Source organism: Heteronotia binoei, chromosome 1 (assembly GCF_032191835.1).
Source record: "Heteronotia binoei isolate CCM8104 ecotype False Entrance Well chromosome 1, APGP_CSIRO_Hbin_v1, whole genome shotgun sequence".
Taxonomy (NCBI): Eukaryota; Metazoa; Chordata; class Lepidosauria; order Squamata; family Gekkonidae; genus Heteronotia; species Heteronotia binoei.
In genome coordinates, this window is record NC_083223.1 from 165,746,732 (window position 1) to 165,774,255 (window position 27,524).

The window sequence follows — 27,524 nt, forward strand, 5'->3', positions numbered from 1 at the left end:
ACACATCTACTGGGTCATTTACTTTAAACACTTTTTCCAGCCAAATGTAAACAATCAGAGCTAATTCAAAACAATCCTGGCTGAGATTGTCCCCAGTTCACTTCCACCTTTCACCCAGTTTCTGGGTCTTTGCAAATGGCTGCCTCCTCCATCTTGTTTCCTGGCATCCTGGTTGAACCTTCACCCAGTAACCCAATTAAGCCTTAGATAGTTTAGTTCTAAGGTTTTGAGAGACCTCTAGTGGCCAAATTCCATAACTACAGCAAAGATTAACAGTCTAGAGCTGCTGAGAAGCAATTATATTGAAATTGTAGAGAAACTGTAGGGCAATTGTAGAGAAATATGAATGCTTATTATTGCTGAAAGGCTTAGAACTCTTGTTGCCAATTTCATAAAGAGTATACTTAAGAGTATGTTTAAGGTCATAATGAGGGCCAACCCAAAATAATTTCCTCCACAGAAAGGTGATCTCTCTCTCTCCCTCCCTCCTCTCAATGAAAACTCTTCAGAAAAAAAAGAACTGAAATTAATAATGGACAAACTACACAACACCAACTCACTGTAATCCATCACTGTTGAGCACAACATTCAAATCACTGTAATCCATCAAGGTCAATGATTGACTGTGAGAGATATGGAGACTTCTCAAAATATTGAAGATAGAATGTTCCCAAACACCCCAAAGAACTAGCTCCAAGGAACCCATTCAGAAGAGTTTGTATAAATAACCCCAAACACTACCCAATCTGATATCTCTGTTTATGTTACTTTGGGGATAATGTATGGCCTATAGTTTATAAGTTGGTCATAGGTCAGTTCATCAAGCTGTTGTATAATGTCTTTTTTAAAAGCATCCTTTGCACCATTAGGTGCATACAATCCCAATAACAACGTTTTTTTCCATTTAATATTATCTCTACTGCTACAAATCTTCCATCTTTATCTTTAAACACTAATTTTGGCTCCAATTCTTGTTTAATATACAAAACCACTCCCCTTTTCTTCTGTTCAGCCAATGAAAAAAATTCCACTCCCAATTGTTTGTTCCATAAAAATCTATAATCCTTTTGTTTAATATGCACTTCTTGCAAACAAATTATATTACAGTTTTGTTTCTTAATCCAATGAAATGTTGCCTTTCTTTTTTGTGGTGAATTTAGCCCATTAACATTCCACGACAATAATTTGTAATCCATCATGGTGCAAATTCTTTATTTTCTTCAAAAAAAAATCTACGCAGTTCCTGAGCATTTATAATTGTGATTCTCTTCCCCTGGAGTTCAAAGCTCAAACCTTCAGGTATTATCCATCTAAACCTCATTCCATTGTCTCTCAATTTTTTTAACAACTTTTTATATGTTCTTCTATCATTTATCACTTGCCTTGGCAGCTCCTTCGTGATTCTCACTCTACTGCCTCCCACTATCAATGTCTTTTCAAAGTTTTTATTCATGATCCTTCCCACCATTTCCTTTGTCATATATCTTATGACAACATCTCTTGGTAAATTATTTTTCCTGGCATAAAGTGAGTTCACTCTATACATATAGTCATACATGTTTCTAGTCTCTTCAGGGTCTTCCTCTAAAAATTCTGCAATTATTTTTATTATATATTCTTTTAAATAACCATCCTCCTTTTCAGGTACTCCTCTCAGACATATCTGAGTCTCCATCAATTTGCAGTCATGAATTGTCACTTTTTCTTGCATTTTCAACAAGGTGGAATCATATACTTTCATTCTTCCTTCTACCTCCTGCACTTTCTTTGGTGTTTCCTCAGTTTCCTTTCTGAGATCTTGCATATCTTTTTAAATCTCTGCAATATTTTTTTTTTTATTCATCTATCATCTCTCTCACCCCTTTCATCATTCTGGCCTCCATTGCCTCCAGTTGATCCTGCATTTTTTCTAATGAAATAGCCCTTGTACAGGGCTGATTGTGTTCAGACATTTAAAAACTGTGAAAATTTGGACCTCACCAATTTCCAATTCAACTATCAGATACAAAATAGTAGGACTTGCCCTTTATAACAAGCCCAATTTCGCCGTCCTTGGAGCTCCCAAAGTCAAAATATTTATTTTTAAAGTCTTTAAATCTTCCAAAATGGCGGCCACAACTTTTACTGCCCCTTACAATTTTTTCCCCTTTTAAAAACGTCCAAGGTCCACACAAATAATATGACCAATAGTATTTATCTTCTTACCCTTTTCTCAGTTAACTCCAACAATTTTTAATGTCCCGAATTCTTTAAAAACATTGTTTTTATTTTGACCTCCCAGCAATGGCCGCCGATGTTTCTCAATGGTATATATTCCTAGAGTAGGTTTTCCTTCCACTACTTCCTGCTTTTGTTGCCACGAAGTCTCATTCATGCTGGTAAGGAGATCTCACGATACTTGACTTACTTCCTGTCTTGCTTGAATGTGCTGCAGGTCTGTGCAATGTGACAATGGTGCTCTTTTTTTCAAAACCGCAAGTAGACTAAATTCCTTTCCACTTTTAAACACTGTCCTTTATATTTAAAAAGTCCAAATTTCACCTCTTCCTCCCCTCTTCTTCCAAACTTTCCAGATTTTCCTTTTCCACCTTTTAAATTTTTTTGATTAAGCTGTAAATAATTCCAGAATGAAAGATAGTAATCTGTACCTTTTCTTCCAATTATCCAAGTTCCCACTGGTCTTGCAAAGCTTTAGATGTTTAGCGATGTCCAAGAAGGTTACGATCCTTTCGAGCTTATGTCAAATAAATGACTCTGAAAACTTCTGCAGATGATGAAAATGCAACTCTTCCCGGAGAACCCTTAAAGGAGCCCCCTCCCCGAGACTCCCTTTTAGCCAAGGTAAATCTCCTCAAAGTTTCCTGTGCATATCTTGGACTAATCTCTGACTGAGAAAAGTAGGCAGTAGGCATTAAATTGCCTTCCACTACCCCAAACAGAAGTCCAGCCTGTTCCTGTTATGAGAAGCAGCTCAGCTCGACATTTTCCTCCCCCAGAAGAAAAAGACCAGGGGAAAAGAAAATTTTAAGGGAAATTACAATATTACAAACTCAATTGAGACATTTGCTAAATAAAGTGGAATGGAGTTTGAAAAGACTTCAGCAGAAATCCTTTGACAGAGTAAATAAACCAGGAAAGTATTTGGCTTGGCAATTGAAGAAAAAGAGAGAAAATAGAATTATTAACAGAATTGTGGTAGATGGAAGAGAAGTGGTTACTCAAGAGGGAATAAAAAGAGAATTCTTTAAGTACTATGCCAAATTATTTAAAGGTGTTAAAATAAAGAAAGAGAAGATGGATGAGTATTTACAAAAGATAAAAATAGAGTTCTTAACTGAAAACATGCGAAAAGTTTTGAATGATCCAATTGAAAAAATAGAAATTGAAGCAGCAATTAATGCAATGGAAAATGGAAAGGCATCTGGGCCAGATGGATATACAGCTAAATATTTTAAAACCTTTAAAGATGAATTAATACCAAGACTGCAGAAGTTGATGAATACGATAAGAATAAAAGGGAATGCACCAAACACATGGAAAGAAGCTGTTATTTCGTTGATACCTAAGGAAGATAGAGATGTCACGAATGTAAAAAATTATAGGCAATTTTGCTATTAAATAATGACTATAAAATATTTACAAAAATCTTGACAGAGCGGCTTAAACAATATTTGATAAATTTTATAAAGAAAAATCAAGCAGGGTTTCTTCCCAAAAGACAAATAAGAGACAATATTAGAACTGTTGTAAATATTGTAGAATATTATGAAAGACATCCAGAAAAAGAAGTAGCATTATTCTTTGCAGATGCAGAGAAAGCATTTGACAATTTAAATTGGGATTTTATGTTTGCAGTAATGGAAAAAATGGAGCTGGGAGAAAGTTTTATAAGAATGATAAAAGCAATATACTCTGAACAAAGTGCAAGGTTGTGTATAAATGCAGATCTTACAGAAGATATGAAAATTAGCAAAGGTACTAGACAAGGCTGTCCGCTTTCACCTCTGTTGTTTATAATGACTCTTGAAATATGCAGATCCAAGAAGAAAAAGCTATAGAAGGTTTAAGAATAAAAGGATTTACTTACAAGTACAGAGCTTTTGCTGATGATATAATGTTTATAAACAAAAACCCCATACAAGTTACACCTTTGCTGTTAGCTAAAATACAAGAATATGGGGAGTTGGCGGGACTTTGTATTAATAGAGAAAAATAAAAAATTCTGTGTAAAAATATGCAGATGAACAAGCAACAAGAATTACAGAGACTAGCAGGCTGTGAAGTCACTTCCAAGGTAAAGTACCTAGGGGTGGAGATAACAATGAAGACTATTGATCTGTTTAAAAATAATTATGAGAAGTTATGGCGTAATTATACAGACATGCTAAAATGGAACAAGCTTAATTTGTCATTGTTGGGTAGAATAGCTGCAATTAAAATGAATATCTTACCAAGAATAATGTATTTGTTTCAAACTATTCCTATTGTGAAGGATGGCAAACAATTTGATAAATGGCGAAGGAAAATCTCAGAATTTGTGTGGGCTGGGAAGAAACCAAGGATTAAAATGAAAATTTTGACAGATGCAAAAGAGAGAGGTGGGTTTCAACTACCGAATTTAAAATTATATCAGGAAGCAGTTTGTTTAGTGTGGATGAAAGAATGGATAATGTTGTTAAATAAAAAACTTTTAGTGCTGGAAGGTCACGGAAATAAATTTGGCTGGCACGCATATTTGTATTATGGAAAAAAGAAGATGGACAGTTTTTTCTCTCACCATTATATAAGAAATAATTTGTTAAATTCATGGATGAAATACAAGAAATAAGGAGATGAGAGAAGACCGTTATGGATAGTGCCAGCTAAAATAATAAAAATAACGGCTGAGATAGGCAAAGAAAAGTGGTTGTCATATAATCAATTATTAAAAATACAAAGTGGCAAAATAGAACTGAAAACTGCTGAAGAGTTGAATCATAAATATGAGTGGTTTCAAATGCAACAAATAAAGAGCTTGGTGGAGAATGATATTAAAACTGAAGGAATAAGGAAAGAGCAAACAGAAATGGAAAAAGTTCTGCTTGGAGACTATGATAAATTAATTTCAAAAGTATATCTACAATTGTCTACAGAGGATGAAGTAGTGAAATCTCAAATGATTAAATGGGCAATTAATGTAAATAAAGAAATACAGATGGAAACTTGAGAATATTTGTGGAAGAACTCTATGAAACTTTCAACATGTCCAAGTATTAAAGAAAAATGTTTTAAGATGATGTATAGATGGTATATGACTCCTAAAAAATTGGCAAAGATGAATAACAAGATGCCAGACAGATGTTGGAAATGTAAAAAGCATGAAGGTTCTTTCTACCATATGTGGTGGACTTGTGAAAGAACTAAAATGTTTTGGCAGATGATTCAGGAAGAGATTTCTAAGATTTTGGGATATGAGTTTAATAAATGCAGAGACTTTTTTGTTGGGATTACAAATGGAAAAAATTTCCAAAAGAAGATAGAACTTTAATGTGGTACTTGTTCTCAGCTGCTAGGACATTGTATGCGCAGTTGTGGAAGCAAGAAAAAATACCAGAGAAATGGGATTGGATTATAAAAGTTATGACATGGAGTGAAATGGACAAATTAACAAGAATATTAAGAGACTATGATTTGGAAGTTTTTAAGACAAAGTGGAAAAAATTTAGAAGATATGTAGAAAAAGTAGGGTTGCCAAGTCTAATTCAAGAAATATCTGGGGACTTTGGGGGTGGAGCCAGGAGACTTTGGGGGTGGGGCCAGGAGACATGGGGCGGAGCCAGGAGCAAGGGTGTGACAAGCATAATTGAACTCCAAGAGAGTTCTGGCCATCACATTTAAAGGGACTGCACATCTTTTTAAATGCCTTCCTTCCATAGGAAATAATGAAGAATAGGGGCACCTTCTTTTGGGGCTCACAGAATTGGACCCCCTGGTCCAATCTTTTTGAAACTTGGGAGGTATTTTGGGGAGAGGCACTAGATGCTATACTGAAAATTTGGCGCTTCTACCTCAAAAAACAGCCCCCCCCAGAGCCCCCAATACCCGCAGATCAATTCCCCATCATTCCATATGGAACTCGTTCATGGAGGTGCATGATGGCTCTGGGGGCGGGGCTTCCCCCGCCGGCCAGCTGGCTGGGGGAGGGGGGAAGCCTGTAAAACTGGGGGATCCCCCGCTGGGCCCTGGGGATTGGGAAGCCTAAGAAAAAGAGTGGAAAATAAAAGGACATTGGACAATTTTTGATAATGATTAAGTTTTAAAAAGAAGAATAATATAATTTTTTGTTTTAATAGTTAAGGGTACCTTTAAATATTTGCTTTTTAAGTAAATAACACTGGCGGAGGTCAAGTAACAGGGGGAGGGGTGGGTAGAAAGTAATATATGGGGTAGATAAAATAAGTTTTTAATTATGTAAGATATAGATTTATTACCATATGTTACCAATAAAATTGTTCTAATTAGAAATTCCTTGGAATAATCAATGTTCTTTATGTTTTGCCCACAGTGCAACTTAGTGTCAATGGGCTTCTCTCACAAGAAATTTCACTTTCTTAAGAAACAAGCAGAGATGTCCTCTTTCACCCGTTTTTCTGTATTATTATTGAACCCCTAGCAAACATGGTCAGGAAGTCAACTTTAATTAAGGGAATTACTATTAATAACACCACTTACAAAATTAGCTTATTTGCAGATGATTTCGTCCTTTACTTATCAGAACTATTAAAGTTTATATTAGAACTGGGAAAAGTCTTTGCAGAATTTGACACCCTTTCAGGCTTAACTGTCAATCAGTCCAAAATCATTTTTAATCCTATAAATTTATCTACACAGACCTAATAATCTATTAAACAAAGCTTTACTTTATTTAGGAATCAAAGTTCCTTTAGATCTAAAAGATTTAATTAAGAGCAATTATGAGGAAACTATGCAAATTATTATCACCTCACTGAAACAATGGAACAAAGAAAACGTTTCATGGTTGGAAAGAATTAATATTATTAAATCTTTTATTTCCCCCCAAACGTTTATACCTTCTTCAGGCCCTTCCTGCAGAGCTGCCCAAACCATTTTTAAAAAATTGTCAGAGATATCTCAGTCATTTTATATAGAACTACAAAAATCTAAACTAGGACTCTCCACAATTCAAAGACCAACGACACTTGGGGTATGGCATATCCTGACATTTTCTTTATATTATGAAGCCAAAATTTGAACAATAAATTTTACATTTCATCTGGAGTGGGCAGCCATAGAGGAAGCACATTTCCAACTCTACAAATACTATGAAATATTGTTGTTCAGTTGCACAGTTGAGTCCGACTCTTTGCAACCCCATGGAGCAAGTCATGCCAGGCCCTCCTATCTTCCACCATTCTCCGAAGTCTGCTCAAATTAACGTTAGTTACATCGGTAACGCTGTCCAGACATCTCATCTTTTGTTGTCCCCTTCTTCTTTTGCCTTCTGTCTTTCCCAGCATCAAGGTCTTCTCCAGTGAGTGTCCCCTTCACATTTGGTGGCCAAAGTATTTGAGCTTCAGCTCAGCATCTGACCTTCCAGGGAACAGTCAGAGTTGATTTCCCTTAGGCCTGACTGATTTGATCTTCTTGCAGTTTAGGGGACTTTCTAGAGTCTTCTCCAGCACCACAATTCAAAAGCATCAATTCTTCTGCACTCTGCTTCCCTCCAACTCTCACAGCCATGCATTATTACTGGGAATAGCATTGCTTTGACTATACGGACTTTTGTTGGCAGGGTGATATCTCTACTTTTTATTATACCGCCTAGGTTTGCCATAGCTGTCCTCCCAAGGAGCAAACGTCTTTTAATTTTGTAGCTGCAGTCACCATCTGCAGTGATCTTGGATCTAAGGAGGTGAAGTCTGTCATTACTTCCATGTCTTCGCCTTCTATTTGCCAAGGAATGATGGGTCACATGCGATGATCTTATGAAGAAAAGAAGGTTTTATACTCCACTTTTTTCTACCTTAAGGAGTCTCAAAGCGGCTTACAATTGCTTTCCTTTCCTCTCCCCACAACAGGCATTTTAGTGAGGCAGGTGCAGGTGAGAGACTTCTGAGAGAACTATGACTGGCCCAAGATCACCCAATAGGCTTCATATACAGGAGTGGGGAATCAAATCTGATTCTCTAGAGTCCATCACTCTTAACCACACCACAGCAACATTTCTGGTGACAGTATGCTTGGCAAAGAGTCAGTAAACACTATACTCAAAACCTCCTAATCTTCAGTTCCATAAGGGCAAGGCAGATCTGTGCCTATGACACCTTCCTGGGATTCACTGTAACTGATCTGATCAGCAATTATAAGGGAATGGTACCAGAAAACTGAAGGCTTTAAATAGGAGAGACATATATATACCACTTGGGAAAGCTAGCATTTATGAAACTATTGGTCTCAGTTTTAGTGAAGAAAGGCAAGGGAGAATGGATGGTTGATACACAGGAAAAGAGTTATCAGGTGAGGAGAAGGGAAGAGAAACAGGAACAATAGTAATTAAAATGCCCCAGATGGTACACTTGTCATAATAGCTGTTTATCTCACTTGTACAGTGAGATAAGAGGGTAGTTCCCCCTCCTTCCCTTTCTTAAGTACAACCACCCAATCTACAGGCCAGTTGGTCCATGCATATCCTCAGTCCCAGGAATCAACTTTCCCAGAGTCACCAAGAACTGCTGCAGGGAGGGGAACAAGCGAAGATCTGCAAACCTGGCACTCACAGATTACTGGAATCAGCTCAATGTATGCTCTGTAGCACACCTCTGGAATGCCACAAATTATCTCTTTTATAATGGCATCTCTCCACCCCCCCCCAAAAAAAGTCATAGCTTGAACTTTGTGTGTTTTTGCAGGTTCTTTCCTTATAAGGTACTTTGTTGCTAATTTTTACAAATATGAAAAATAGTGATCTGTTTTTCCTTTTATTCCAGTTTTTGTGATTTTCCCATATACTTTGCAGTCACAACATATGGCATCGCTGAAAGGTAACTAGTTGGCATTTGCATTCATAATGAAGCTAAGTATCAGGAGCCTTCTCTCTGAAAAATACTATTGATCTAAAAACCCTTCTGAATACATAAGAACATAAGAGAAGCCATGTTAGATCAGGCCAATGGCCCATCCAGTCCAACATTCTGTGTCACACAGCAGCCAAATATATATATATATATATATATATATATATATATATATATATATATATATATATATATATATATATATATATATATATATATACACACATACTCCAACCATATATACTCCATACTCCATATATACTCCAACCATCCAAGTGAAAGCATAGAAATAAATGCCATCTTCTCCCATCTCTCCAAAATGGATAATCCAAGATTTCTTCCAGGTACATAGACACTCAAGTTGCCAAGCTTGTCATCTGGCTCCTTTCTTGACACTCCCTGACCTACCCATGGTAATACACACAATGGACATCTCCAGACTTGGTTACTGTAACTCACTCTATGCATTTCCTCAGCCCCAGGAATCAACTTTCCCAGAGTCACCACAGACAACTGCAGAGAGGTGAACTGCCCTTGAGACTGACCCAGAAATTCCAGCTGATCCAGAATATAGTGGTGCGAGTCCTAAAAGGAATGTCATGGACTCCAAGCGGAATACTGAGTCAGGTTCAAAGTTATGGTACTGACCTTTTTAAAAAACAGTTTATTAATCATTAAACTACACAAAGCAATTAAATTAAATGTTACAATAGTACTGCAAGGTTTGTGACCAATTCAGTAGGTGCAAATAGTAATATTATCAATCTACATATCTTTATATTGAAATAAGGAAAGAAAAAAAATATAATAAAATCATTTCTAATAGAGGTAGAATTTATTAATAATGTCAGGAATCTCACCTTGAGAGATTGGTACTGACCTTTAAGGCCTTGAATGGTCTGGGGCAAGCGTATCTACGGGAGTGACTCCTCTGATATGTCCCCAGGAGAACTTTGTGTTCTGCAGACAACAATCTGCTAGTGATCCCTGCATGGCCAGCACGTGGGAGTAGGTGAGGTAGGCAGCCACCTTGCCTATGGGATGTCCTATCCCCCCACCCTGCTGCTCTTGGCTTCCTGGGTCACAGACTTGGGAAGCTGAGAATAGCAGGATGGTGTGTCGATGTGTTCTCTCCTCTGAGTCTGGCTTCCCTTGCAAGGGAAGCTGAGTTCAGAGGAGAACGTGTCCCACCTGGCTGCTCTTGCCTTCAAGGCAAAAGCAGCTGGTTGGGGTATTGGCGCTTTCTCCTCTGAGCTCAGCTTCTCTTGCAAAGGAAGCCGGCTTAGAGGAGAACGTCTGCTGAGTGCACTCTTGGAGGCACTCCAAGACTGCCCTAAGAAGGGCAATCTTGAAGCACCTCTGAGAATGCAGGTGTGGCTTGCTCCCACTTAGCCTTCTTGGGTCTAACTCTCTGCCAAATATCACGAGGGCCCTGAAGACCTTATGCAATTCTGCAGGGCCTGCAAGGCAAAGATATTCTGCCTGGCTTTTGATTGAGGGTAGCAATAGTTTTTAATTCACTGACACTTTTCCTCCTTCCCCCTCCTATATATTCTGCCACTGAGTTCCCGCCCAGAAAATGGCCAGGTAGTCTAGAATTGGGGAAAGAAAATCAATAGAATACCATCTTAGATTTCTTTTATTCCAGCTCTCTAGTTTTTGCCAATTTGTATAGTGAATTTTAAATGCTTGTATATTTGTTTTATGGCACTATGCCTTTTTGTACATCACTCAGAGCCCAATGTACACTGTGATAGGCGATTAACAAATCCAGTTGTTGTTGTCATCATCATCATCATCGTCATCATCATCATCATTGATGATAATGTTAAAAACCACTACTATTAAGTTTATTATTATTTTAAAAAACCCCACTGAACAATCACTCTGAAATCACACGGGGGAATTTACTATCCTTAAGATTTAAACCTCCATGAATTTCAGATTTTTCCCATATTGCAAAATTGTTGCTATTTTGATATATTGTCTCTTTCTCAGTTGTGGCCCCAACTGCATATACCTGAATCCACAGATTGGATCCACGCTGAGCCCAATCAGATTTTTCTGTAAAGCTGGGTAAACCTTCCACCCCCACCCCTAAAAAAAAAAACTTAGCAGAAAAATCTGAAATCTTTTGTTAAAAATACACAGAGATTTCTCGGAGAAGAGGCTGCAGCCGCGTAGCAGCGTCGCCCGCTCCAAGACGGCCGTTTCCCCTCCTCCCCCCTAGCTCCACCCCAGTGTCTCCTGGCTCCACCCCCAAAGTCTCCTGGCTCCACCCCCAAAGTCCCCAGATATTTCTGGGATTGGACTTGGCAACCCTAAACACCGGACTAACCAGATTAGACACAGACTTGCTTAGTTTCAGCAAAGCTGTTGAATCATGTCTTTATTTCATTTATCATCCACCTTTCATGCTGAGACAGTGTGTCCTCTAACCATATCTGGCAGCAGCACAGTTTGTGGTACAGCTATTTTTATCTTTTGGACTTCACATTAGTAGAAAGTTAAAATATAAGTTAAATAATCACAGATTGGAAAGCTTTGAATGTAGTTGTTCAAAAAGCCTATAGAGTCTTGTCAGGCAATGATGTTGATTTCTACACAATCACATGGAAATCTGTTCTATTTTTTGTTAACAATGATTCATTATTAACATCCCTTTATTACTAAAACAGAAACACAGATGCTTTGTCTAAAGTATATCAACAGCTGTGCCATCCCAAAGTTACAAAACATGGCTCTATATATGTAGCTGTTGCACTAGTGTCATAAGCATAATTACTGAAACAAATATTAGTACATCGTTTCTGAGGAGGATTTTGTGGCCTGGTGGTACTGCACAAAAATATATACATTCATCTTCCATTTTGTTTTCTTTTTAGCCCAAATACTGCTAAGGTAGCCGGCTGGTCTGTCTTAGTAATATCTCTTTTTTTGGGAGTCCTCATTTTCAGCTACTTCAGGTATGTGAAGATATTTCGGGCAATCAGTTTTGTTGATCCACTGCTGGCACTTCCACATCTTAGTGCAACAAACGCTGCTGAAGAAATGAAGAAAGAAGAGTAATCTGTCTCCCTTATGCAGTACAATGTATACAAACAAACTGTAAGAGTTTATTAATGTTTGAAAATAAAAGCATACTGTTCTTTTCAGTTTAAATTTTATTGAATTTTTTAAAACTTAACTGACATAACAAACATAACAAACACAAGGGATTTCATTTAAAGCATTACAAACAATTAGTGTGTGAGATCAACATATGTACCCATAAACCAAAATTCAAACAAAGTTACAAAGGAAGTTACATATTAATATATTGATGCCTCCATCTTTATCAAATTTACATTTTAGGTTTCCTGAATAATTAATGAAAAGTTAATGATCCTTAGTCTAATATCAGTATTTAAAATACAGATAAGGGATAGAATAAACACAATTTTGTAATACTGATAAGAAATAGAATAAATGCATTAATGTAAACAACCATATATTATAATTTGATTGATTCGGAAGAACATTGATAGATTTAAGAAAACCAACAACTGGATACCAATAGTTAGTTTTTGATAGTAAAGAGTCTCCTAAAAAGAATACATTTTGAGTAATTTGAGACATAATGAAAGTTTCCCAAATTCTATCGTACCATGTTTTGAGTGGATGTTTAATATCTGTAAATATTTTTACTGTTGTGAGCCGCCCGGAGCCGGGAAGAGTGGGATATAAATCCAATAAAATAAAATAAATAAAAATAAAATAAAATTGGTTTTGCAGCAACTGTATGAGATCTAAAATTTGGTTTTGACCATATTGTTCCTGGCACTGGAAAAGGTGAAGCATAGGCAGATTCTATAGCCATCTATTTATCATCTGGATAAGGTTGCAAGAGTTTTATTGAGCAGCCCAATAATAGAATTTTTAATTGGGCATATAAAGACCTCCCGTTTTAATGAGTCTACATAAGGTATGGATGTCAATCCTCAGTTTTTTCCCCTCCCAGAAGAAATTATTAAATTATTTTTGCCATTTTGCCATTATAGAATCTGGAATTTCCATAGGTATTGTCCAGATAAGATTAAGACATTTAGGAAGGGCAAATGTTTTTAAAATTGCCAGTCTATCTGCCCATGCTAGATGTAGTTTATTCCATTGGGCAAATTTATTAGCAATATCATGAAACAATACATCATAATTATATTTAAGGGTCCTGGAAGGATCTATTGGCACTTTAACACCCAGGTACTTCCAACTTTCCGTAATCCAAATAAAAGAAAAGGCCTTTTTGAGAGTTAGAGCAGTATCATGGGGCAAATTGATTGGATATATTTCTGATTTTTGTATATTTAACTTCAAGTCAGAGATCTGACCAAAATGGTTCAGAAGGAAAAGCAAGGAAGGAATAGATTTCATAGGGGATGTAATATACACTACTGCATCATTGGCAAATAGAAAAAGTTTATGTTCTATGTCACCTATTCTTACTCCCTAGATTTCATTATGGCGACGTATCGCTTCTGCTAGTGGTTCCATAGATAAAGCAAAAAAGAGAGAAGATAGATGGCAGCCTTGGCGGGTGGCCCTTGCAATCAAAAAGATTTGGGATCTTGCATTATTTACCTTAACTTGGGCAGATTGTTTCCATAAAGAGCTCAAATAGCTCTTAGGTGATTTGGTTCCAAGCCCATAATAGAGAGAAGATGAAAAAAGTAAGGTTTTTCAATCATATCAAAAGCTTTTTGCATATCTAAGCGAAATATCTGTCAGTGTTCTGACAGATATTTTATTTCCTATGAAAAACTGAGATACTGGAAAACACTTTCTGTAAATTATTACACAGAAAATCCTAATTTCAGTAAAATCCATTCCTGCCCCATTATGAATCTGGCATAATTAAACAGTGATTATCATATGACTCAAATTTACCCTTTTTGGGAAAAATTATTAAGAGGGCAGTAGTGCTACAGTTACAGAGTTTTCTGGATGACGCTTCCATTTTAGACCCCCACCAGTCCAGCTTTCAACTAGGTCATGGGACGAAGACAGTGCTGGTTGCCCTGGTGGATGATCTCCAGCAGCATCTGGATCAAGGAGGCTTGGTGGTGCTGATGTTGTTAGACCTATCGACTGCGTTCGATACAGTCAACCATCAGCTACTGACCCGCCACTTCACTGACGCAGGGATCCAGGGGTCGGCCTTGCAATGGCTTTCCTCTTTCCTAGATGGTCGGGGACAAAGGGTGGCGATTGGGGGAGAACTGTCCCAGAGGCACACACTTCATTGTGGGGTGCCTCAGGGGGCAGTGCTCTCCCTAATGTTGTTTAACATCTACATGCGCCCCCTTGCCCAGATTGCCTGGAGGTATGGGTTGGGTTGCCACCAGTATGCTGATGACACCCAGCTCTATCTACTGATGGACGGCCGATCTGACTGTGTCCCAGAAAATCTGGATCCGGCATAGCAAGCTGTGGTAGGATGGCTTAGGCTGAGTCGATTGAAGTTGAATCCAGCGAAGACAGAGGTCCTTTGTCTGAGTCATGGTGGACTGGGCAGGGAATTCCCCTTACCAGCGTTTGATGGTGTGCCATTCAAGTTCAAGTTCAAGTTCAAGTTTATTTATATCCCGCCTTTCCCACCGAAGTGGCTCAGGGCGGCTCACAACACATAATGACGCACAAGGTCAAGAGCTTGGGGGTGCTGCTGGAGCCTGCCCTGACAATGGAGGCCCAGATAGCAGCCACTGCTAAATCCACTTTCTTTCACCTTAGGTGGGTGAGGCAGTTGGTTCCCTTCCTGGAGCACGGCGAGCTGGCAACAGTGATCCATGCAACGGTCACCTCGAGGCTGGACTACTGCAATGGCTTCTACTTGGGGCTGCCCCTGTGCCGAACCCGGAAACTACAGCTAGTGCAGAATGTGGTGGCCAGGCTGCTATTGGGGCTTCCCATGTGGGAACACATACAGCTGAGGCTGTGGGAACTGCACTGGTTGCCAATAGTATACTGGATTCATTATAAGGTGCTGGTTATTACCTTTAAAGCCCTATATGGCCTAGGACCTGCCTACCTTAGGGACCATCTCTCCCCATATGTTCCCCAGAGGGTATTTCGTTCAGGATCTCAAAATCTATTGGTAATCCCCGGGCCGAAGGAGGCCAAATTAAAGGGCACCAGAGAGAGGGCCTTCTTGATTGCAGCCCCCCACTGGTGGAATCAACTGCCAGAGGAAGTGAGGGCCCTGCAGAACCTTGCCCAGTTCCGCAAGGCCTGCAAGACTGCTCTCTTCCAGTTGGCATTTTATTGATGTTGAGCTTTTACTGTAGGAAGCTGAAGACATACCGTCGTCACTGGAGAGATATGTATTACCAAAGAGATTAGCACCAAATTAATTTGATTGTTTTAATTACAGAATATGTTTTATATGTAATGTAATTTTATAATGTTTTGATCCATTGTTTGTTTGTAATTTTATGTTGTGAGTCGCTCTGAGCCTGCTTCGGTGGGAAGGGCGGGATACAAATCAAATGAAAATGACATGCACTTTGTATACAAGTGATGATTTCTAGATTTTATTAAAGTGTGTATGCAATGCTTGGTCACATATCAGTGCTTGGGGTTCATGCTTGTAGTGCAATATTGGTTCCTTGGCCCCTCAGTATGATTGCATGCAGAACCCAAATTAATTATTCAAAATATCATTACAATGTCTCCACTGTCTAAAAGGAGCAAAGATGGCATGGTATGGCCTGACCTCATCAGCTCCATGGACAGCCCTGCAAAAACAGCTTTAAGACACTGCCACAAAAACAGGGATCCACAGTCAAATCATACACAGAAAATTATGAACTCAAAATTCATGATGCTGCTATGGTGCACAAATTGGGATCCAAGACATAGATCCCCATGATTTGGAACACCCAAAAATTGACACTCAAATCACATTCATATCTACAGACTCAAACACAAAAAATATGGATCTGATGCATTATGGCATCACCATGACATAAAAACATAAATATGAATTATAAAGCTTCATACATCCCTATGATTAATAACCTGTAGAAACTGCAATATAAACATTTCAGCTCCAACACTTTGTAGTACTGCCACAACACAGGAGCCTAGCTGTTTTCATATCCAAGAGCCACACAATATGTGTGAAAGAGCCAGATGTGGCTCCCGAGCCACAGTTTGGTTACTCCTCATCTATATCTTTTTGCTTTTGCTCATGAAAGATAGTTGTTGATGTATAAATGTAGCAGTGTATTGTATATATATTTTGCTTGTTTACTGTTTGTAAAAATAGATATGTGCTGTAATTAAAATCTTAATTACAAAGTCAGTAGAGTAGAGATACTGCCTGAGATCTTAGCAAACCATAACCTAATAGAACTAACCTGGAAGAATGGAAAAGAGAGAGAGAAAGAAGATGGAGATTAAATGATAACATTTTTATTACAAGATTAAATAAAACAAAAATACAAAACTGATGGAATATTTCAACATGAACAATACAAATGGAATAACTGCAACAGCAGGGCTTTTTTGTAGAGAAAGTCCAGCAGGAACTGATTTGCATATTAGGACACACCCACTGACACTACCATTGTTTCACACAGCACATTTTTATAGAAAAAGCCCAACGGGAACTCATTTGCATATTAGGACACACCCCCTGATGCCAAGCCAGTCGGAATTGCATTCCTGTGCGCTCCTGCTCAAAAAAAGCCCTGAACAACAGTATGGTAGGCCAGTAAGGCTTACATCAGAGGAACTCCACTAACAACAGCTGTAAGAAAGAAAAAACAAAAACCAGACTCTATGAAGAAAATAACATAAGACTATAGAATAAGAACACAAAACTACTGGCAATAAGAAGAAACTGAAGGAGATGAAAATAGAGAATCAATTAGATTTGTTAAAAGTAGAAGAAATGCAGGAAGAAAATCAAAATGTCTAAAGCAAAGATATTTTGAATGTGCAAACAAACCTGGAAGATACCCAGTACACTGTTTAAGAAAAGAAAGGGGGGTGGGGAGAAGGATACTGGCAATCTAGAGAAGAAATCAAGTATTGTATGCAGATCAAGAAATGCTTGAACAGATAAAAAAATTCTTGAATCTCTACAAAAAAGGATCTTTAGGTGAGGAAGGAATAGAGAAATACTTATCTGAGACACCATTCAAGCATAGGAAAATTCTAAATCAAGTGATAACAATACAAGAAATCAACTACAACATTAAAAATGTGTAGAGTGCCTGGACCAGATGATTTGACAGCAATATATTATAAATGTTTTGAAGACATACTAGCAATACCTCTACAAAGAGTAATGGATAAAATACAAGAGAGAAAGCATATACCATCAATTAGCAAGAAGTGAATATAACCCTAATACAAAAAGAAGGGACTAACCCATCATTACCACAGTCATACAGGCTAATATTATGAAATGTGAACTAACATTTTTGCAGCGATAATGGCTGGGAGACTAAGAAAATGTATTCCAGAATTAATTCATTAAGATCAAACAGGACTTGTCCCAAAACAATATATGAAAAACAATATTAGATATCTGTTGAATGTAATTTCATATTCAAGGAGAAAAAAAAGGAGAAATGGCATTTGTTTTTAGATGCAGAGAAAGCATGCTAGAATTCTAGTAAGTGGTTCCCTATCCAAGAAAAATGAGATAACAAAAGGAACCCAACAAGGCTCCAATATCACTGCTATTATTTATCCTGGCAACAGAAATACTGGCCATAAAAATCAGACAGGACATTAGGATCACTGGAATAAAAGCAGATATAGAACAATATAAATTGAAGTTATGTGGATGATGTTGTTAGTAACATAACCAAATGTTTCTCTGAACTATACAATGAAACAAATAATCAGATTTGGAACTTATTCTGGATATAAAATGAATAAAAAGATCAAGATAATGTTATTAGATGCAACTAAAGAAGACCAAGAAAAGACACAGAAAATAACAGAATAAAAGCCTATAAAATATTTGGGCATTTATGTAACAGGACAAAGTGAGAATGATATAAAAATACCAAAAAGCCTGGGCGAGCATTACTGAAGATTAACAAAGATTAAAAATATGGAAAATTTTGTGGCTGGGAAGAATTTCTGCTGTTAAAACAAAAATATTACCAAAGTTGAACTTTTTATTTCAAATGTTACCAATCCATGAAAATACTTTAAAGTGATTAATAACGATTAATAATTTAAAAAGGAATGGGAAGAAGCTAAGATTCAAAATATTACAGGATTTAAAAAGGGGGTTTAGCAGTACAAAATATCAAATTGTGCCATCAAGCAGCCACCTTGGTTTGGATCTGACTGGATTATAAATTTAAGCAGAAGAAGCATCAAGCTGGAAATAACAGATATTAAGGAAGGAATCCACATTCCTATGAGGAAAGGTTGAAGGAATTGGGTATGTTTAGCCTGAAGAGGAGACAACTGAGAGGTGATAGGATTGGGGTGGCCAAACTGTGGCTCAGGAGTTACATGTGGCTCTTTCACACATACTGTGTTGCTTTCGAAGCTTCCACCACCTTGTCAGCCAGCTTGGAAAAGGCATTTGTCTCTTTAAATTACTTGGTGACTTGGAGAATACATTTAAAATTAAAGTTGATTTCTTTCCACGTCCCCCCCTCCCTCCCTCCTTCCCTCATCTATTTGCCTGCCTGCCTGCCTTTCAGCTCACAAACACCTGACATTCATATCTTGTGACTCTTAAGCACCTGACGTTTATTCTGGCTCTTATGTTAAGCAAGTCCAGCTACCCCTGTGATATGATCAGCATGTTCAAGTACTTGAAGGGCTGACATATAGAGAGGATGGTGCATAATTGTTTTCTGTTGCCCAGAATGTTGGGCCAGAACCAACAGGTTGAAATTAAATCAAAAGAGTTTTTGGCTAAACATGAGGAAGTACTTCCTAAGAGTTAGAGTGGTTCCTCAGTGAAACAGGCTTCCTCAGAGGGCGGTAGGCTCTCCTTCTTTGAAGGTGTTTAAACAGAGGCTAGATGGCCATCTGGCAGCAATGCTGATTCTGTAAATCACGGGAAGGAGGGAAAGCAGCATTGCATCAGTGCTTAGTTCTCATGGCTCTTTCTTGTATGCCCAGGGAAACGCTAATCACTACTTTGGGGTCAGGCAGCAATTTTCCCCCAGACCAGTTTGGCCAGGAATCCTGGAGGGTTTTTTTTTTTTTTTTTGCCATCTTCTGGGCATGAACCAGGGGTCACTGGGGGTGTGTGGGGCTGAGGTATATATGAATTTCCTGTTTTGTGCAAGAGTCTGGACTAGATGATCCTGGAGGTCTCTTCTAATTCTATGATTCTAAGAAATTATCAACATAAAGAAATATAGATCTGGGTGTGGTCATCAAATTGATGACACCATACTCCAAACCACAGAAGATTGCCTCTCAGAGTTTTACATAAAGACTGAATACCATGAGGGACAAGATAGGCAGATCCCACACTGCAAAGAACTTGTCCCCAAGAGCAACCTTCTAAGTTCTGCCCCTAAAAAATTATTTGAACCAATCCAAAGCACATCCTTTAACTGCTATTCTTCCTCAAATGTTTCAACAGGATAGCATGGTCTACTGCATTAAAGGCTACTGTTAAGTCTAGTAAGAGCAACAGAGGCATTGCCTTTATCTACATTTAGATGGAGCTTATCCACCAGAGGGCAGTGTCATCTCCATCCCATAGCCTGGTCTGAAAACAGACTGAAAGGGATCTAAGGCAGATGATTTTACCAGAAAGGCCTGGAGCTGCTCTGCATCCACTTTTTTCTATCATTTTGCATCTAATGTTGTGTGGCAGTATAGTGCAGTAATCTTGGTTTGCTTCCACACTAGTTCTCTTTTGTACAGCTGAAAAAATGCAGTGAAATGAAATACCCCCTTAATGTCACATAACCAGAGTTTACATTCATGCACATTCATAGCTTCATAGAGATCATGACTGCAACACACAGAAGATCAAAGACATACATACATTATTTTTATGGTTGTAAACACAAAGGTGACTTATTGCTAGGGATCTTTTCCTGCACAATTTCTACATGAGGGGGGGAGAGAAGCGCAATATGAAGATAGAACTGATTTGGCTGATGGATAGGATATGCCTTTTGGGGCTCTATTTGATTGACTCACAGTTATTGGGGCTGTGATAGAGATGCGTTTACTCATCTGGACAACTGGGATTTGAAAACCTATAGCCTTGTAAAAATGTCAATGTGTTCTGAAGCTGAGATTGTGTACATTATCTAGTGTGAGCTGTGGAGCCTGGCTGTTATTATGTCTAATAATCTACTTGCTAAACTTTGTTATGTTAGAAACTACTCATTGCCACAGACATGGAAAGATTACTATGAATGTCAAATACAAAGAAGCAAGGAAAATGAAACTGGGAGGGAAGAGAAACTGTATGACTACTCTTTTGGAAGGAATCTGGGGAAAAACAGAAATATGCTTGAATTATGCTTGTAAATTGTGCTGTTATTCCAATATACTAAATTTCTAAAAGACATGTTTTCTAAAACACAATTATATCAGAGAATACACTGAGTGCAGAGAGTCTCACTTTCTAGCTGGTCTGGGTATATAGTTCATTCAGGCACCTGAGCCTATGCTTTGGGATAAGCTCTTACTCCTGATGGCTGCATCCCCATGGAAGGACAATATGCAACAGGGCACTCCAGAGTATTGCATTGGAGGACCCTCAGATGAGGCCCAGAAGAGAAAAAGAGCAGAAGGCTGAGCAGAGTTCTCCTTGTATTGTTTGCAGGGCCAGCCCTAGACTATCTGGTGCCCTAGGCAAGGCTAACTTCTGGCGCCCCCCACTGATAAAAACAGATGAATTGTGGGACAAATGAAAAGCACAAAACTTGAAATTGCTCCATAACCTAGATAGCCTAGGAAAGCCTGATCTTGTCAAATCTCGGAAACTGAGCAGGGCCAACTCTGGCAAGTATTTGGATGGGAGACCTCCTTGAAATAACAAAGTTGGGAGGGAAGGCTCTATTGAGCATCTCTGTTGGACACTTTTCTCTAGTGCCCAACTGCATCTGCTTTTGGAGGATGGAAGAGAAAATAAGAGAGGTGGTCCAGGCTATTCTCCAAGGCTCATACTTCTGCTCCATTGCTTGCTGTAGAAATGTTTCATTTACCAAATGGTCCATATAACTGCTATTATTCTTTAAAGGGTTAAACAGAACTTCTGCTGACAGAAATTAGGTACTCTCAGAAACAAAGCAAGTTCTAGGCACTTAAGAGAGCTTCTAATTAGAGCTACATAAAGGCATAAACACTGTACCCCAGTCTCTCTCAAACACATTATATGCTGTGCAAAGAACAACCAGTGCAGGGGCTGAGAAATTCACCCCTTGGGAATTGATCTCTCCAAATTTTCAAAGAGGACCCCTTCCAAAGTCCAGTTTCAAAAAGCCTTTAAGGAAAGGGAAACCCACAGGAACCTCCTTGCAGTATCAATGGCCAGCATCTCTCTTATCTTCCAAAATTTCTACTTATTGGTAACAAGTAAAATAAGTTTTACTTATTGGTAATAGCCCCCTAGAATGAAAGATCACGCTTTCTCCACCCTTTGTTAAGATGCAGGGGAACTGATCTCTGCCGTCTGGAAATGAGCTGTAATTCCATGGGATCCCCAGGTTCCACCATGAGGCTGGCATCCCTACTTCAAGTGCAAACAGAACCAGTGAGCCTAGCAGAAATAACACCAAACCACAGACTCCAAGCTACAACAAAAGTACGGCTTTAAAAAAACCCCTAAACCCACACCTACAGTTAACTGTTAGTAACATATAACAAGAAAACTGTTCTTGATTAGGAAAACTGATCAGTCATCTTCATGGGCTTATTGTTATTTGCTAAACTGCTATAAAATCCAGAACAGAAAATCTAATAGAAAAATGGCAATTATAATTTCAAGGATAAACAAAAGATTATTTTTTCATGTCCATGGAGCTATATGTGAAGATGAAGTAGCCCAGCTGAATACCATTCTTCCTTGCCTTTTATCAGTGCTGGGTATTATACAATGTATAGTGATAATATAAAAATAATAAAACACAACATTTGCAGTATCCTACCATCCATGTGTAAAAGGCAGAGAGAGTTTTCCCATGTTCTCCACAGTTTCCTTGGCTGCACCTACTTCCAACCTCTGGAAATATCACTTCCAGAATGAAATAATTTTTGCACAGGGATAGCTGTGAGGATTGACAGGCTGAAGTCAGGGGGAACAAGAGAAACACCATGCCCAGGAGAAAACTGGGGGAGAGACAGAAAGCAAAGAATGAGAGAAGGAAGAGGGGAGGGGGGGGAAGCCTGGGAAGGAAATAATAGTGCACAGGAGAAAGCACAGTGGGGAGGCAGGAAGAAGAGAAGGAAGGGGGAATGAGGGGAAGGCTGGGAGGGAAACAACATGCCAGGGAGAAGGCAGAAGGGGGAGGCAGAAAGCAGGAAGAAGAGATGAGGGGAAGCCTGTGAGGGAAACAACGTGCCTGGAAGAAATTGCAGGATGGCGACAGAAAGCAGGAAGGAGAGAAGAGGGGACAAGGCGAAGGCTGGGAGGGAAACAACATGCATGGGAGAAAGCAGAGGGGGTGGCAGGAAGGAGAGAGGAAGAGGGGGGCAGGGAAGTGAGAGAGCCAGGGAGAGCAGGAGAAAGGCTGCGGGAAAGTGAGAGAGCCGGAGGCGAGCAGAAAAAAAGTAGCAGGGAAGTGAGAGAGGCTGCGGGGAAGGCCTCTGCGAGTGGGGGGGTGGGCACCCTAGGCAAAAGTATAATTTGCCTAGTGGAAGGCCAGACCTGATTGTTTGGTTCTTATGTATGAAGAAACAAGAAGGCTATCTTTCATTGCACTTTAGCCATTTTTCTTCCAGAAAAACTTGTGAGGCTATAGTATTGTCAGTTGTGTGCACCGATTAGCACTGCTTGCTGGCAGTGTGAAGCACTGTCTGTGCCCTCCCATCTGATCCCATCCACAAGGCTGTCTTCAGGATAGGGCAGGGGTGGTCAACAGTAGCTCTCCAGATGTTTTTTGTTTTTCAAAGAAGGAGAGCCCATCACCTCTTCTAAGCCTGTTGCACTGGGGAATTTATTTATTTATTGGTGTTATACCCCGCCCTCTCCACTGAGGCAGGGTCAGGGCAGCTTACAAGAGTCAAACTGGCATAGTTCACCCTAAAACAATTTAAAACAGTAAAAACATCACAGAGTACTATATATGCGATTGAGAGATGGAGCAATCCAGGATCACCATATACCGATAGGAAATCCAGTCAATACTAAATGGAAAATTGACATATAGGCTCCCTGATGCACAGTGCACCAAGTGCAGGTAGCCGTTGTTGGATTGGTAGCTGCGGTTTCTTAGCTGAAGACCTGGTGGGAAAACTCCATCTTGCAAGTCCTGCAGAATTGTAAAAGATCCTTCATGTTCTCAAGGAGCTCATTCCACCAGCACAGAACTGCAACCGAAAAGGCCCTAGTCCTAGTCGTAGCCAATCTGGCATCTTTGGGGCAGGGGAGTATATGGAGATTTTGAGATCCTGACCAGAAAGGTGGCCCTGTAGGTATGTAGGCCTCTGGCCATATAAGGCTTTATAGATAAGAACCAGCGGTATGCTACAGGCAGCCAGTGCAGCACTTTCAGCGCAGATTGAATGTACTCCCTCAGAGACCAAATAATAGCCTGGCTGCTGCATTCTGCACCAGTTGCAGCTTCCAGGTTTTGGTCAAGGGCAGCCCCAGGTAGAGAGCATTGCGGTAATCTAATATTGAGGGAACCATCACATGGATCACTGTTGCCAAGTCACTGCATTCGAGGAAGGGAGTCAACTGCCTAATTGGTGGAAGGTGATAAAAAGCTGACTTGGCAGTGGCTGCTACCTGGGTCTCCATTGTTAAGGAGGCATCCGGGGGCACTCCCAAACTCTTAACCTCAGGTGCTGGCAGCACTGGTGTCGCATAGAAGGTTGAGAGTGAGCCTGGACTGCTACGACATAGATACAGTACCTCTGTTTTCATTGGATTAAATTTCAGTGAGCTCAACCTGAGCCGCCCCATCACGGCTTGTAGCGCCAGGTCCAGATCTTCTGGTTCAGAGCCAGACCGGCCACCCAACAACAGATAGAGTTGGTTGTTATTATTATTATTCTTAATTATTCTTAATAGTTTATTTATATTCCGCCCATTCCCCTGTGGGGGCTCAGGCAGAGCACAACATAATAAAATCACATTAAAATAATAATAATATAATAATAATAACAACAACAAATAAATAAATAAATAATAAAATTTTTATTTATACCCCGCCCTCCCCACCGAGGCAGGCTCAGGGCGGGGTATAATAATAAAAGCAATTACAATTATTCCATAAACAAATAGCTCGGCAGAAGACTTTTGATGAGATAGTGCAGCTGGACAGTGCAGAGAGTCAGCACAGTAGGATATACAGTATATAGAGTAGGGGAGGTTGACCGATCTAATGGACAGATGCCCGTCGCCTCCCCCAAAGACCTGGCGGTTATCCACATACTGGTGTCAACCCACCCCATACGTCCAGGCAATCTGGGCAAGGGGGTGTATGTAGATGTTAAATAACATTGGGGAGAGAACAGCCCCTAGTGCTACTCCACATACCAGTGGGTGCCTTCAAGACAGCTGCTCCCCTAGCACCACCTTTTGTCCCTGACCTTGAAGAAAAAAGGAAAGCCAATGGAAGGCAGACCCCTAAATCCCAGCATCAGCAAGGTGGTGGATCAGTAACTTGTGATCAACTGTCTTGAACACCGCTAACAGGTCTAACAACAACAGTACTGCTGACTCACCCCAATCCAGGTGCCTTTGGAGGTCATCCATGAGGGGAAGTAGTGCCGTCTTTGTTCCATGGCATGGGTGAAAGCTGGACTGGACTGGATCTAATATGGAAGCATCATTCAGATAACTGCAGCTGAATTGCCACTGCTCTCTCAATTATCTCACCCAAAAAGGCAAGTTGGACACCAGCTGGTAGTTTGCCAATTCGGTCAGATCCAAAGATGATTTTTTAAGAGAGCATGGATCACTGCTTCCATAAGTGCCCCAGGAAAAGCTCCTTCAAAGAGGTATTTGTCAATAATCTCCTTTAGGGGACCTCGTAATCCATTGCAGCCAGCTTTAATTACGTAGCCACGATGGCGTGGGTCAAGGCTGCAAGTGGTTGGGTGTACAGTTGAGAGTATTCTGTCAGCTTCCTCCAGGTTGAGCTGAATGAACCAATCCAGTATCTGACCAGAAGGTGTGCATGGAGCCTTGAGTTCATTTACTGTCTCAACCGTGGTGGGGAAGTCATGGTGGAGCAACAAAAGTTTGTGAAAAAGCTCGCAAAAGGCTCATAGCCTATCTAATTCCCTAATATTTAATCTGCCTTGTGGCAGAGTAATTAAAGAACAAATCATTTTAAATAATTGAGTTGGGTGTGAGCTCACAGTTACAACTGCAGCCACATAATATATTCTCTTAGCAGCCTTGACTACCATCTCATAGGTCCTCATAAATTACCTGTAGCAGAGGTATCAAACATATGACCCACAGGCCAGAACCAGACAACTGAGGGCTTTAATCGGCCCGTCAGCAGGGGGGAGCAGCAAGTATGGAGTCACATGGCTCTTCCCTGGGCGTGTATGTAGTGGAGCAAGAGGAAGAGAAGTCTTTTTCCTGCCCAGCCACCTGTGTGCCTTTTAATCTTGGTGCTATTGCCTCCCTCCTGTGGGATTAATTAGCTTCATGGGAGCCTTTTCAGAGAGAGATTTAAGCATACACCCCTCCCCCTCTCTGTTGGTATCAGTTGGGGGTTGCCTGCCTGCCTAATTGTCCCTCTTCCATCTGCTCTTGGAAGTTCCTCTTTCTGCTGGCTATGTGTGGCTTGAGGTGTTGAGTGTGCTGGTACCCCTGCTTTCTAGCCATTTCCAAACACCACACCACCCACCTTTTTCGATCTTCATCATTGCACCAAGCTGCCAGAGCCCTGGCTGTAAGGGAAGGCAAGTATTTGTTTCAGAGAGGTTATGCATGCAGGCTCCGACTGTTGGAATTGCAGTTCATTGGGGGTTTTTTTGGCTGCAATGTGTTTCTAATGTACTGAGGCCGCAATTTTAAAGAGAGTTTCCTAAGAGTCATCCCCATTGAATAACATGGCATTTACTTAAAAGTAGACCTTGTTTGCTCCCTGAATCTCTGATCAAAGTACTGATGCAAGCAGTGCAAAAGCAACACTTTATTTTTTTATTGTTTTCTCCTGCTTCATTTGTTGCTTAGCTTAAAATGGCTCATGCAGTAGCTTAAAAATTTAACATTGCAAAGAACAGAATTAAAACTCAAACATGCCTTTGTTGTTAAGAGCAAGCAGAATACAAAAATCAGCTACTCCAGTCATGAAAGCTGCTTGGGTTGGGGTGGAGGGAGCAAGTAGGCCCGCAACCACATGGCTCTTCTCCTGTGTGTGGGGGGGGGGGAGGGGGGGAGCCGGCAAAAGGGAGAAAAGTCTCTTTCCCACCCAGCCAGGCACAAGCTTTTAATCTCAGCTCTACTGCCTTCCTCCTGTGTCTTATCATTAACTGGCTGCTTGGGGAACTTTTCTGAGGGAGACTCAGGAATGTGCCCTCCCCCCTCTCTTTCGGCATCAGTTGGAGGCTGGCTGGCTGCCTAGTGCCTCCTTTTGCCTCTTGCTTCTGGCTGTGGGTGGCTGGAGGCGCTGAGCATGCTGATGCCTGTGCTTTCCAGTCAGTTTCAGACACACACACACCCCACCTCTTCCGATCTTCATCAGGTTTTTCATGCTTGTATTTTTGCACATTTATGTTTATATTTAATTCAGTTTATACCCCACCCTCCTCACTGAGGCGGGCTCAGGGCAGTTTACACCAAAATCTTAGTATACTATGATCGCAATCATAAAATCAATAAAACCATTAAGCAATATAAGTTAAAACAATATACAGTTGGTGCTAACAAATTAGATGTTACTCATATTCTCAGGACGACAGTCGTTCCAGAATTCTCCTACAGTCGACTGAAGGCTTGCTGGAAGAGAATGGTCTTACATGCCTTGTAGAACTGAGCGAGATCCCGCAAGGCCCTAACCTCTTCTGGCAATTGATTCCACCAGGATCGGGCTGCCACTGAAAAGGCCCAATCCCTGGTGGTCGACAGTCTCGGCCCTAGGTTTGTGTCTCAGTGGGGCTCTCTTGTGTCTTTGTATTGGCCCTAGGTTTGTGTCTCAGTGGTGCTCTCAGAGCCCCAACTGGAAAGGAAGGCAGGTATTTATTTCATATAAATTGTTTGGGCTTTTGTATTTGGGATTTATTGTTTTATTTTGACTGCAGAGTGTGTGTTTCCCTAAAACCATGCTCTTTGCT

General features: G+C 39.9%; 1 long non-coding RNA gene across 1 annotated transcript; it reads right to left on the reverse strand.

Moving 5' to 3' along the window:
* Positions 1-11,432: 11,432 nt before the first annotated feature.
* Positions 11,433-25,893, reverse strand: LOC132575188 (uncharacterized). Its single transcript, XR_009555661.1, has 2 exons — positions 25,669-25,893; positions 11,433-12,117 (listed from the first exon to the last, which is right to left on the reverse strand). It is a non-coding gene; the product is annotated as an uncharacterized LOC132575188 (long non-coding RNA).
* Between the last annotated feature and the right edge of the window lie 1,631 nt (positions 25,894-27,524).